Source organism: Portunus trituberculatus, chromosome 38 (assembly GCF_017591435.1).
Source record: "Portunus trituberculatus isolate SZX2019 chromosome 38, ASM1759143v1, whole genome shotgun sequence".
Taxonomy (NCBI): Eukaryota; Metazoa; Arthropoda; class Malacostraca; order Decapoda; family Portunidae; genus Portunus; species Portunus trituberculatus.
Window position 1 is genome coordinate 12381190 of NC_059292.1, and position 12500 is coordinate 12393689.

General features: G+C 43.0%; 1 long non-coding RNA gene across 1 annotated transcript in view; it reads right to left on the minus strand.

Moving 5' to 3' along the window:
* Positions 1 to 12500, minus strand: part of LOC123514823 — a 55258-nt gene that overhangs the window by 20380 nt on the left and 22378 nt on the right. The window contains exon 2 of the long non-coding RNA XR_006677707.1: positions 6256 to 6372. This is a non-coding gene — a long non-coding RNA (uncharacterized LOC123514823). The remainder of the gene's footprint in view (positions 1 to 6255; positions 6373 to 12500) is intronic.

Sequence of the window (12500 nt, forward strand, 5' to 3'; positions counted from 1 at the left end):
AGGAAGTACTAGTAAACAGAGGTAGTAACGACGAGGCAGGAGACAAGAGTGCTAGAGTGAGGTGCCCTAAGGCGTGGCGGGGCTTGTAATGGGAATAAGGGGAGGAGGCACGTTGTATAGCACCTTGATGTGGCGTTAAGGCCGATGAGCAGGGTTAAAGGTGAGCAGGGGGAGAGTGTGTGTCGAGTTCTGGGTGCTGAGCTAAGAACTACAGAACTGAGGCTTGACACACACTGGAGATGAATGTTGATAGGACGAGATGATGGAAGTGGAAGGCGAAGTAGTGTATGTGAGTGTGATTTACAAGAGAGCAGCTTTTTTTTTTTTTTTTTTTTTTTTTGTGTGTGTGTGTGTGTGTGTGTGTGTGTGTGTGTGTGTGTGTGTGTGTGTGTGTGTGTGTGTGTGTGTGTGTGTGTGTGTGTGTGCGCATTAGACTTGGCAGAGATGTGGAAGACGTAAGGATGGAGGGGAGGAATACATAATACTAACTGCGAGAGAAGGTGACGGTGCGAGCGGAGGACTTGGAAGGATTGCGAGAGGTATAAGAGTGTGCAAAATTATGGAAGACTACCGTGGAAGATTGTGGAGAAGTGTGGGGAGAACTTGGCAGGGGTGTAAGGCGTGCAGGAGAGTGGAAGATTACAGAAGACTACTGTGGCCGGTAGAGGAGCGTGGGGAGGACTTGGCAAGCTGCTGGAAGTGTTGGCAAGAGGCTGGAAGATTTGTCAGGGTTTGGAGGAGGGCAGGATGTATCGCTGGCGTGCGGGTCATGCCGGGTCTGGATGAGCAGGGCCGAGGGATGGACGCGAGGTGGAAAGAATAATGGAGTGTAAGAAACAGGAATAACGCAAAGTGGAAAGAACAAACTGTCGAGCATAATAGCGAAAAATAACGTTCAGGAATCATGATAACACCAGCAAGAATTAGGGTAAAACATACATGAGGTAATTTTTGCTATAACAGAGACAAGAATAGTAAGGAACAAAGGAGGTGTCAAGAATGAAAAGAACACACTGTAGTGCATAATAACGAGAAACAAGTGCAAGAGATAAAACAACAACAAGTAAGTAAGGAGAACACAACGTCGAATAATAATGAGAAACAATTAACGTAGTATAAAAAAACATAATGACCAAAACAAGACGAGGAACAAACTGTCCTGCATACTAACACTAAAAACAACAAACCATCAACGTCATTACACGAAATTAGAGAACAAACTCGGGTGTAATACTACATCAATTATTATTTAGACCAGTACGTTTATGGGGGCAGACGGTCATGTTACGAGCACAGGTGAGAATAAACGGACACTTAATGGCTGGCCTGGGACGCACAACGGACCGGGAACGGACAGCGGGGAGGTGCGATGTGATCAGGAAATTCGCAGGAGTGACTGGAGATACTGGCGGATATGCGTGAAGAAAGTCCAGGGGAGACCTTTGTGCTGCGGGGAACTGGTCGCGGCTGTCAGTGATAGCGACGATGATGACGACGATGACGGTGCTGATAGCGAGAGCCTGGCAGGGTGCGTGTGGGTCCTGCAGGGCGTCAGGCAGCAGGGGGCGCAGCAGGGAGGAAGACAGGTGTGTGGGGTGTACGGTGTGGGGTGTTGGGTATTAGCTAGCTGGCAGGGCTCGGCAGGTGCATGAAGGGAGGTGCAGGAGGGAGACGATGCGGCCATGACTCACCCTGACTTGAAGCCTCAGGGCAGGGTGCGTCTCCCTAGCGGCCTCCCTCCATTACCCTCCCTCACCGTGGCCTTCCAACCCTCCCTCTCTACCTCCCTTACCGATCAACCTTCTCTCTCCCCCTCTTTCTCTCTCTCCCTCCTATCCCTCAGATCTCGTCACTCCTGCCTCCCCTCCCTGACCTACCAATGATCTCGCTCTCCCTGTATTGCTGCCTCCCTTCTTCCCTTCTTGATCTGATTTTCTCTCTCCAAACTTTGGCTCCGTGTCTCTTCCTCTCCCTCCCTCCTTCTGTCCCTCCCGCCCCTTCTTTCTTACATCCCTGTCTCTCTCCCCTTAGCTATCTTTTCCATCAGATTGAGTAAGGGGAAAAACTCCTTATCAAAAGTTATAAAAGTGTTGAAGAAATTCTTCACAGAAAAAAACGTAATGATGAAGAAAGAGGCAAGCGAGAGAACAGAGGGACACGTCAATACTAGAAAAACGACAGACGTGCCGCACGCACACTAGCAGGAAGGAATGTTATAGATATGTTGCTGTTGTTGCTGCCTGTGATGCCGATGTACGGGAGTGAGGAGGAGGAGGAGGAGGAGGAGGAGGAGGAGGAGGAGGAGGAGGAGGAGGAGGAGGAGGAGATTCGGAAGACGAAGAACAACAACAACAACAACAACAACAACAACAACAACAACAACAACAAGCAACAACAACAATAATAACAAAAAGAAAAAGAAGAAGAAAGAAAAAGAAGAGAAGAGAGAAGGCGAAGATGATGGTGAAGATGGAGATGGATGAGGGTGATATGCCGAAAGCAATGATAATGAAGTCGAAGTAAGAGAAAAAAAAAAAAATGAAAAAAGCAAAAAAATGATAAATCGATACAAAAAAAAAAAAACAACGAAAAAAGAACAACAGCAACGAACACTACTTTACTACTCGTACTACAATTTACACTTTTACTACAAGAAAAAAAAAACACATTACTAATTCTATTATTTTTAACACTACCACCACCACAACCACCACCGCCACCACCACCACTACCACCATCAACACAGCCACTGCTTCACCACCAATATATTTCTATGTATAGAGCAACAAAACACACCGGGGCCACCATTACAACACAGTAATTCCTACTAAATCACACTTGAACACTCGCTTCCCGCTACCTCACTTGACGGTAATCGGTGTGTGTGTGTGTGTGTGTGTGTGTGTGTGTGTGTGTGTGTGTGTGTGTGTGTGTAAAAGTGCCGTGTGTGCGTGTGCGTGTGTTTCTGTTGACGTGTTGATAAGATTTACAGCGTGCGTGAATGTAAGTGGCCATAGCACGTGTGTGTGTGTGTGTGTGTGTGTGTGTGTGTGTGTGTGTGTGTGTGTGTGTGTGTGTGTGTGTGTGTGTGTGTGTGTGTGTGTGAGCGATAAAACGAGCTCGACATAGTACATATTTACAATTGCACCCACACACATAAACATCACACTGTAACACACACACACACACACACACACACACACACACACACACACACACAACGTTCACCAGTGAGTAAAGACATTTATATTTATGTACTGCACTGTGGTACCAAACATCACCACACCTTTACACAATTTAAACAACTATTTACAACTATTACCCACTACTGCCTGTCCATGCCCTAGCTGGAAGGAAGGAGAAAAGCTGGGGCTCCTGAAGGCGAGGCATGGATAGAGTGTGAGGAAAGTAAGCCATCAACCCAACTACAGACACCTTACCTTGACCAACTCGCCTTCCTCTCTCAAACAGCTACTGACTCACGCCTCTCACACGAAAACATACTTTTGGCAATGCTTTCTACTTTTTACAACCGAAAAAGTGTTTGGAGAGAGAGAGAGAGAGAGAGAGAGAGAGAGAGAGAGAGAGAGAGAGAGAGATCTATGTCTGCCTCGAGTCATCAAGGATCATTACCAAAACAAGAGCTGGCCAAGCATTCATTCCGTGCCTAGGCCCCTTAAGCGAAGCAGCCTGAGATGAACAGTGTGCATTATAACTCAACGTCCGTACATTTTAACATAACATTTCCTTCACAGCACGTCTTTCTTACCATCAAGTACAGCAGTAGGCGATTATAACATTCTACATCCAACACTTGCTTTTGGACTGATATACATATTATGATTATTTCAGTTACATTATATTCTCAACACATTTCTTTACCTATAACGGCAAAAAAATAACTATAAGCGCATTACACAGTAGTAGCACATATAAGTATTCCACCCTGCTTTCCCACGTGCAATATATCAAGTTTCGTAGTTGGGAACATTGCATTATTGATTGAATGATTTTAATACCACCACAACAAGAACTGATATGGTCCCGTTACTTCAGTAAATACTTTCATTATTTCATTGTATTCTCTTGTATTTCCTACTTTAAGTAACATCCCACGGATAATCACATCATGGGGATCAAAAGGCATTTTACTGTTTCTCTTCCCTTAAAGTAATTTCATAACAGTGATTTTTTTCTGCTTTACAAAACACAAGAACAAAAGAAACGAAGGAAAGCTACAAGCCAGCAAAACATCAACGTGAATATAGTCATCTATCCTCTCAGTCCATAAATTTAAATCATTTCGTTTTACACAGCCTAGTAGTAGTAGTAGTAGTAGTAGCAGTAGCAGTAGCAGCAGCAGCAGCAGCAGCAGCAGCAGCAGCAGCAGTAGTAGTAGTAGTAGTAGTAGTAGTAGTAGTAGTAGTAGTAGCAGTTGTTGTTGTTGTAGAATAGTGGTAGTAGCAGTGGCAGTAGTAGTAGTAGTAGAAGTAGTAGCAGAAGTAGTAGAAGTAATAATAGCAGTGGCAATAGCAGTTGTCATTGTAGTAGTGACAGTAGTAGTAGTAGTAGTAGTAGTAGTAGTAGTAGTAGTAGTAGTAGTAGTAGTGGTAGTGGTAGTGGTGGTGGTGGTGGTGGTGGTGGTGGTGGTGATAGTAAAAGTAGCAGCAGAGTCATAAGCAGTAACATGGAGTGTGAAAATCGAACCATACAGCGATAAGAATAAGAAATACCCAGTTAAGTACGTCTGTATCACTGTATTCCAGACCAGTCACTGCATTGCGCTGAGCCACTGCCATAGAGTAGTGGCCATGCTCCAGACATTTCTCACCAGATCATTCAGACTAACACTGATGAACTACCCAATAACAACACTCTTTATTCCTTGTGCCACGCCACCAATAGAGCGAAAATTGTCCATTTTCAGAGTATGCAAACAAGTTCTTATGCACATGCAAGGAACTGTGTACACACGACAACACTAGACACACACACACACACACACACACACACACACACACACACACACACACGTTCATACCTACATTATATTCTCACACAACGCTTTCCTGTGCTCGTATAAAGCCTTTTGATGTTTAAATTGGTAACACTGCTGTCAGACTTTCACGCAAACAGAAGATTATCTCCCTCGCTTTCAACTGGCAACGCTGCAAGTGAGTCGGGAGTGGGAGGGAGAGAAGGGGAGAACGGGAGAATGGGAGAGACATATCCACGCCACAACGAGGGGTGGAAGTGGTAGGGTGGAGATATGGGTGATAGGGGAGATTGTAAGGGGAAAGGGGGAAGTGAGGAGGGTGAAGAGGGAGAAGTAGGGTGGCAGGGAGACTGAAAATTACGAATATTGGAGGAATTTCAAACTTATAATTATTTCGAGGACGAATTTTGACGAGGAGCGCAGAGAGAGAGAGAGAGAGAGAGAGAGAGAGAGAGAGAGAGAGAGAGAGAGAGAGAGAGAAATGGGGGAAAGGAGGAAAGAGTAATTCTCATCAAATATAGAATGATTTAAGTGGGAACCAAGTTAAGGATAATTGGAAGTGAGGAAGACGAGGAGGAGGAAGAGGAAGAGGAGGAGGAGGAGGAGGAGGAGGACGAGGAGGATGACGATGAGGAGAAAGCAGAAGAGAGAGAGGGAAGGGAAGTGGAAAAACTAAAGCAAACATAATCGTCAAAAGTAAATAAGAAAGCCATGGCTTCACTCAATTTCATCAGTAAACAACCCCTCTCTCTCTCTCTCTCTCTCTCTCTCTCTCTCTACATTCCACTTTCTCCTACATATATTTTCCCCTCTTCCTTCCCCTCTTTTCCTGTCTCTTTTTTCTTCCCCTCTCTCTCTCGTCTCTTCCCTTTCTTTCCCCTCTATGTAATGTCTCTCCCTTTCTTTCTTCCTGCATTCCTTCCTACGGTCCTGTCTCCATCTCTCTCTTTCTCTCTCTCTCCCTCTTGCATTATTCATTTTTTTTATCGAGCTCGCTACAAAACTCAACTCTCTCTCTCTCTCTCTCTCTCTCTCTCTCTCTCTCTCTCTCTACAATCCCCACACACAAAAAAGAAATTAGATTAGCATATGGTAGGAAATTAATAAAACTGACAAAAAAGGAGGAAAAAAACAACAGAATTACTAAAAATATAACTTATTACTCACCCACCACGCTCCTGTTTTCCTCCTCCTCCTCCTCCTCCTCCTCGTTCTCCTCCTCCTGCTCCTCTTCTTCTTCCTCCCCGTGCATCCCTTACCTTCGCTCTCTCTGGTGGGGAGTTTTTTAATAGAGGAACAAGGGTCTGGGTGCTCAATGCTATCTCTTAATGAAGGTGATGAGGCTTCTGTCAACACTGGTCTTCACTGGTGGACCGCTGCAGGGAGAGAGAGGGGGAGAAGGCACGCTGTTGTTAGATGGACTGAGAATACAGACGGGGAGAGAGAGACAGTGGGAAAAGAAAGGGAGCATGGAGGAAAGGAGAGGTTGGTAGAGGAGAGCTTGGGAATATTGCAGGGGCGTGAATATAAATACGTGAAAAGGAGAGAAGTGAAGTTGTGTTTTAAAGGTGAAACGTGAGGTTAGGTTTGGTTTGGTATGGTGGTGGTTTGTGGGTTCTAGTGGTGGTGGTGGTGGTAGTAGTAGTAGGAGTGATGTGCTGGTTGTGGTAATATTAGTGGTGTGTTGGTTGTGGTGGTAGTAGTGGTGTGGTGGTTGTGGTAGTAGTAGTAGTAGACGTCGTATTAACTCCTCTCTCTCCTCTAGCTTACTGTCTTAAGTAACTCTCATCGCTGCAGTGTTAAATCTCTTGCTATCTTTTACCACTATTTTTTCACTAACTGGTCTTTTGGTGTTAGTAACTGAATACCTCCCATCCTTCCAAGATCTTACTGCACAAAATCACTTTCTTTCTGTCATCACTATTCCCTTCTGCCTCCCTAATGCAAGAGTTAACCAGTATTCTCAGTCATCCATTCCCTTGAACAGTAAATTTTGGAACTCCCTGCCTGCTTCTCTATTTTTTCCTCCCTATGGCTTAAACTTCAAGCGAGAGGTTCTAAGGCTCCAATCTTTGGCGATTGTATCTGACTGTTTGGAGACTAGCATTTCATTTTTCTTTTTCTATTTTTTTTTCCGGTGCTTCTAATACATGAAAGAAGAAAATCATTAGTCGTCGTCGTAACAGTAGTAGTAGTAGTAGTAGTAGTAGTAGTAGTAGTAGTAGTAGTAGTAGTAGTAGTAGTAGTAAAAACAACAAAAATATCTCAATATCAGTACAACTTACAACTTTCTACACATGAAACCTACCATTCAATAAGGAAAGAGATGAAGCGAGCTCAACATTGAAACTAAAAATAAACAAAAAAAGTCACAACTGCTTCGTTCCTTATTGCCTCTATGATAAATAATTCCTTGACAGTGAGTCCCGACCGCCCACGGTGGCTGAATACTGAAACACACAGCAGCACAGGTACGCTGGGGCAGAAAAAAATAAAAAAGAAAGAGAAAAGAAAAAGCAGCAGCTGAAAAAGAATAGATCTAGATAAAATAGAAAAAGAGAGGAAAACAAAGAAACCAGATATCAAAACAATAATAATAATAAAAATAACGAGAATAAAAGTAATGACAATAATAATAATAATAATAATAATAAAAATAATGACAATAATAATAATAATAATAATAATAATAATAATAACAATAATAATAATAATAATAACATCAATAACAATGACAAAAATAATGACAACAATGAAAATATAATAATTTCCTGTCTCATTATTCTGCACGAGGGAGAAAAGAAAAGAGGGAAAAATTGGAGAATAGGGGAGATAGGAGATAGAGGGAAACCAAGAGAGAGAGAGAGAGAGAGAGAGAGAGAGAGAGAGAGAGAGAGAGAGAGAGAGAGAGAGAGATTGCTTTTGGGAATGTGTTCTCTCTCTCTCTCTCTCTCTCTCTCTCTCTCTCTCTCTCCTATCATTTCTTTCCGGTGCTCATCCCAGTTTCCTTTCTTCTCTTTTCCAGCCTATCTTCCTCCTCCTCCTCCTCCTCCTCCTCCTCCTCCTCCTCCTCCTCCTCCTCCACTTACGCTGTGTAAACTGGAAAACCTTAATCCTCTTGAAATGAATCACTGTCTGACTTACTGACTCACTGACTTACTGACAGGTTAAGTAAAGTAACAGAGCGCATGACTACAGGACGAAAGGCACAACTGTCACTGACTGGTTGGCTGGCCGCTAACTGATTCACCGACTCTTAATACTGACTGACTGTATTGCTCACTGACTAACTGACACACACACACACAGAGAGAGAGAGAGAGAGAGAGAGAGAGAGAGAGAGAGAGAGAGAGAGAGAGAGAGAGAGAGAGAGAGAGAGAGAGAGAGAGAGAGAGAGAGAGAGAGAGAGAGAGAGAGAGAGAGAGAGAGAGAGAGAGAGAGAGAGAGAGAGAGAGAGAGAGAGAGAGAGAGAGAGAGAGAGAGAGAGAGAGAGAGGAGAGGAGGAGGAGGAGGAGGAGGAGGAGGAGGAGGAGGAGGAGGAGGAGGAGGAGGAGGAGGAGGAGGAGGAGGAGGAGGAGGAAGAAACCACTTGTTGACATGCGACCATAAACAGGCAAACCTAACCCTTCCACTCAGTAATAATAATAAAATCAATAGTAATAATAATAATAATAATAATAATAATAATAATAATAATAATAATAATAATAATAATAATAATAAAAATAATAATAATAACTATAATAATAAACAGCTATAACATTATCATCATCAATAACAAACAACAACAACAACTACTACTACTACTACTACTACTACTACTACTACTACTGAAGTGAAGGCCAACCCCTCACCAACACCACCACCACCACCACCATCACCACCACCACCACCACCACCACACAATAATAGCAAACATTTCCCTTTTTTTTCTTTTTTTCATCTTATTTCTTGTGGCGGGGAAGGAAGGGTAATGAGTGAGCGCCGCGATGTGATTGGTGGAGCCGAAACCATTAGGCAGGCGAAACAAGAGTCCTGATTGGCCAACTCAGCGCGTTCTGTAATTGGCTGAGTCTTGACCAGCACCCCTTGACTTCTCACCTGACCTTACCTGACCTCAGCTGACCTCTGAAGTGACCACGGAAACTGTGTGGTCAGCTCAGAGGATAAGAGAGAGAGAGAGAGAGAGAGAGAGAGAGAGAGAGAGAGATTATTGCAATCTACGCAACCCTTTCTATCTCTCTCTCCCCTTCCAAACAATATTCTCCTCCCCCTCTCTCTCTCTCTCTCTCTCTCTCTCTCTCTCTCTCTCTCTCTCTCTCTCTCTCTCTCTCTCTCTCCCCGTGACAACCCACATCCTTTTCCTTTCCCTATCACTACAGACACAAGCACAGACACATTGGCTTGGCGGCAGTAGCAGTAGTAGCAGTAGTAGTGGTAGTAGTAGTAGCAGTAGTAATGGTAGTAGTAGTAGCAGCAGTAGTAATGGTAGTAGTAGTAGTAGCAACAGTAGTAATGGTAGTAGTAGTAGCAGCAGCAGTAGTAATGGTAGTAGTAGTAGTAGTAGTAGCAGTAATAATGGCAATAATAATAATAACAAAAGTAGTCTGTACATAGAAAGTCTAAATAAGTGAGGAAAATCTAAGTATGTTAAAAGTAAATCCATGCCATCACACACAACACACACACACACACACACACACACACACACACACACACACACACACACACACACCTACCTTTACTATCGATCTAAGTCACTCTATTGTCTGAAAAAATACAGTAAAAGTGATTTGAGGAGTGGGCGTGGAGGGAGGAGAAAAGGAGGTAAAGGAAAGATGGAATGGGAAGGCAAAGAAGAAAAGAAGAAAGGCAAGGAAAGGAAATGAAAAACAGGTAGAGAATACAAAAAATGATTAAATAAATATGGAAAAGGGGGCAAAATGAGATTAATTATAATAAAACGTGATAGTATTTTTGTTTTGATTAAATTTGCCATGAGTAATGCTTTTAATTCACATGAAAGCGTTGAGTTTCTTTCATTTACCTGCGTAATTTGTATGAATGATTTTCCTACCTATTTCACTTCTATTTCTCTTTTTATTTTCTTCTTTACTATAATTTTGCTTTGTTTTATTTTATTTTATTCTATCTATCAATTCATTTATTCATTCATTATTCTTTGTTGGAAGTATCGAGCGTCTACTGTAGGGTTACGCTTTCCAGTCTGCTCTTCCCTGCAGTGAGTAGTGACTGCCTGAACATTAACACATACAAAATATTTTTCAGGAAGTTACGCTATAGGTTAGGTAAGATAGAATTGTCTGGTCTTATCTAACAAACTAATTTAAACTAGCCTTGAATGAAATAACCAAACCTAACCATAATTAAGCAAGATTAAGGATAATTCTTCAGGTTGGCCCAAGCTAGATTAAGGTTCGGGTTTGCTAAGTTAGGTCAAATTTAATTATCTGATCTTATCTAGCGAACTAAACCAAACTGACCTCGACTCTTAATTAAGGTTGCATAACGTAAACTGAATTATCCCAATCAAGTAGAAATCAAGCTAATCTAACATAACATAGATTAACCTAAACTAACTTTACTAAGCACCCGTCCCCCCAGCAAAGAAATAAGGCAATTCATTCACTTCTCTCGTACGATACTCACTTTTATTATATTTATTTACCTATTTAATCTATTATACTCATCCTCTTCCCTTCACTGAACAACCCCTCTATTTTCTACTTATCAACACCAACTGAATTAAATGACATGACGCCGTACCGTGCATAACGTGACTCCTGAGCGTGAGTGAGTGAGTGCGTGAGTGTGAGCAGTGAGTGAGTGGTGGTGCGTGGTGGCGCCGCGGGCCAGGCCTCCCTCCGTTGCTGTACCGCGCCCTTAACGAACCAATTACCGGAAAGCCCAGTTTATGGTGTCAGGTCCATGTAGGTTTTTCCTTCGTTGATTACACACCCACCTCCCCAGGGCCCGCCAACCCTCGTCACTCACTCACTCACTCACTCACCCACTCACTCACTCATTCACTCACTCACATGCGAAAGATTAAAAGAGGAAGAGACAGCAGAAGACATATCTACTGCTACTACCACTGCTACTACCACTACTACTGCTACTACCACTACTACTACTACTGCTACTATCACTACTACTACTACTACCACTACTACTCCTACTACCACCACTACTACTACCACTACTACTACTGCCACTACTACCACTACTACTACTACCACTACTACTTCTACAATAAATGGTGTTGCCGATGCTAATTAATTGTGTGTAGGAGAACATGATGAAAATAGAACATGGCTCATATATCCAGCTGGCATATCACCTTTAAATCTGGAAATAGTAATCACATTGGTAATTCTATCTACCTGCCTTTCTAGCTGTCAATCTACCAACTAAATAGAAATCTTTCCCATCTTAAAATTTCAACGCACAGATAAAGATAACGTAAAAAAAAAAATTCTATAAAGTGGAAAGTCAAAAAGTTTCTGAAATGGATTTTATTTCTTCAAGTCAATGGTTCGCTTTGACGATTCAGTCAGCGAGACGAACCATTGAATTGCTTCTCCAAGTGGTTCAGTTAACGAGGCGAGGGAAAGGGAACGAGGAGGAGGAGGAGGAGGAGGAGGAGGAGGAGAGAAAAGGAAAAGACGAAGAGGTGAGGGAAAAACAAAAGGAAAAGGGAAAAATGAAGACACAAAGAACAAAGATTGAAAGGAAAATTATGTTAAGATGGAAGAAACAGGGATGAGAGAGAGAGAGAGAGAGAGAGAGAGAGAGAGAGAGAGAGAGAGAGAGAGAGAGAGAGAGAGAGAGAGAGAGAGAGAGAGAGAGAGAGAGAGAGGGGGGGAAGATGGGGAAACGAAGGAGGAAATAAGATGAATTAGAAGAAAATTGGAGAAATGGATTGGGGTGAGAAATGAGAAGCAAGAAGTTGAAGAGATGGCAGCAAAAACAAAAACAAAAAAAGATGAATGAGGAAATGAGACGAATTACAGCTGGAACACGAAGTAAAGAAGAAGAGGAGGAGGAGGAGGAGGAGGAGGAGGAGGAGGAGGAGGAGGAGGAGGAGGAGGAGGAGGAGAAGGAGGGTTGTGTTGGTGGTTTATTGGTTCACTGATTGAAGTCTCGACCCTTCAGTGGTTGGACCGGAGGGGAGGAAAAGGGGAGGAAAAGGGAGAGAAGAGGGGAGGGAAGAGTGGAGGGAAGGGAGGGAGGAAAAAAATGGGTTGATGGATAACACTGGTTGAAGTGAAGTGAGGCTGGGGGAAGAAAAAAAACCAAGTAGAAGAGAGAGAGAGAGAGAGAGAGAGAGAGAGAGAGAGAGAGAGAGAGAGAGAGAGAGAGAGAGAGAGAGAGAGAGAGAGAGAACCCAATTCCTCCCTCCCTCAGCTCCTGCCTCACTCCATCAGTGTCACTCGGAAAATGTGATTAATATTATCATTTTAATTATTCCGCGGTCAAACTG